At 51.2% G+C, this 1,804-nt stretch overlaps 1 pseudogene; it reads left to right on the top strand.

Moving 5' to 3' along the window:
• The first annotated feature begins 215 nt into the window (after positions 1 to 215).
• Positions 216 to 1,225, top strand: LOC111757440 (interleukin enhancer-binding factor 3-like; annotated as a pseudogene).
• Positions 1,226 to 1,804: the final 579 nt, after the last annotated feature.

Raw genomic sequence — 1,804 nt, 5'->3', positions numbered from 1 at the left:
GCTGGTATCAGGGAAAGGGATACGAGAGGATAATTGATGTTTTGGTAACATTAAGGAAATTGTTCACAGTTTGAAAAGTTAAAAGTTCGATTTCTAGACACGACAAAGAAAAGTGAAAATGTATCCGTTACTGATTTGGGGGAATGATGATTGCCATATGTTGGCAAAGCATTCTTTGGTGTATCCAACACAAGAGGAGCTGGAGAGAGTACAGAATGTGGTGGCCTACACTGAGTGGACTTTCAAAGCTGTGTCCAATTGGACTGATGAGCAGAAGTGAACAGGCCAAGCCTGACAACATGTATGTGCCTGCAGATGATGAGAGCAAAGAAGGCGTTGGTAACCAAAGGCGGAACATAGGACCAGGTCCCTGCAGGGGCAAAGGCCTTCTACTCGAGGGGGAAATGGAAGAGAAAAGGAGGAGAAATCCCACAGCAAAAAGAAGATTCAAAAGGAAGAAGTTCGAGCCTCCTCAGACCATGAACACATGATGCAGCTGAACCAGCTGAAGCCTGGGATATAGTACCACCTGGTATCTCAGACAGGCCCTGTGTACACCCCATCTTCACCATGTCCCTGGCGGTGGATGGCAGATCATTCCAGGCCTCAGGGCCCTCCAAGAAGACCACCAAGCTGCATGTGTCTGTACAGGTGTTATAGGACTTAGGCTTGCAGATATGTACCAAAGGCAGGGTTAGGATCCTCCAGCCAGGAGGAGAACTCTGTTGAGAAGACAGAAGCAAGCCAGCTGTAGTGACCACCCTGCCCTCCCTGGTGGAAGCCATCTCCACCCTGGCACAGTCTTTCCCTCTAATGCTATCACTGGGAAATTAAACAGCAAGAATGGATCCTGACGAAGCATGGCAAAAACCCAATTATGGAACTCAATGAGAAAGCAGAGGCCCTAAATACCAGCTCATCTCTGAGAATGAAGGTAGCCGTGACAAGCGCTTGTCATGGAGGTCAAGGTGGATAGACAAAGTTTCAAGCTGCTGGCTCAAAAAGAATACGCTGCCCTTGCTGAACTTGAGAAACCTTTTCCTGATACCCTGCTTTCCTTTGACACCAACAAGAAGAGAACCCCAGTTCCTATCCAAGAGGGACCAAAGCCACACACCCAAACTTCGGGTTGGGAGACCCCATGCACAATGAAATGAGTTACCCTGGCACCCTAACTTCCATGGGCAACACCGGGGGCCTACAGGAACACTGGCTCAGAGTATGAAAGTTACACGTGCCAGGACAGCAGTTCCACCGCACCTGAGGGCAATTTGGGAACACCGGTGGTGGCACCTGTGGTGCTGGGGGTGGTCCTTCAGGTTGTGGCTCCCACAGGGAAGGGGACAACTGCGATCCATGGGTACCCTCTAATCACGCCAGGACGGAACTAGCTGCACAGGACCCAGCAGAAGCCCTCTTAGGGGGCTGTGTGAATGGGACTGGTAAGTCCCACCAGGGTCAGCAGCAGTCCTACCAGAGTCCAGCAGCTAAGGCCCACTGCAGGGCAAGGCAGCCACTCCTGCTAGAAGTCCTTCAGCACCCTGGGAGGCAGGTGGGAGCAGCTCCAACTACAGCTAGGAGAGCAAATTCAGAGGCCACTCTTCACAGTCCAAGTGCAACTTCCTGGGCTCTGGCCAGAGCTACAGTGGCCCTCTTGGCTCACATCAGATCTTGAAGTGATCCGGCCTATGAAGGTCTCACCTGGAGAGGGGACAGGGGATGGGGGCAGGGCAAGAGAAAAGAGAGATGGAGACAGGATGCGATTCCAATGGAGTCTCGTTTATTTTTAAAATGGCTACAACTT

This window comes from Cavia porcellus, unplaced genomic scaffold, assembly GCF_034190915.1.
Source record: "Cavia porcellus strain 051 isolate PalLab524CR breed Dunkin Hartley unplaced genomic scaffold, mCavPor4.1 scaffold_4, whole genome shotgun sequence".
Classification (NCBI taxonomy): domain Eukaryota; kingdom Metazoa; phylum Chordata; class Mammalia; order Rodentia; family Caviidae; genus Cavia; species Cavia porcellus.
The sequence above is the reverse complement of the archived record's forward strand: the minus strand, read 5'-3'. Positions and strand labels throughout refer to the sequence as shown.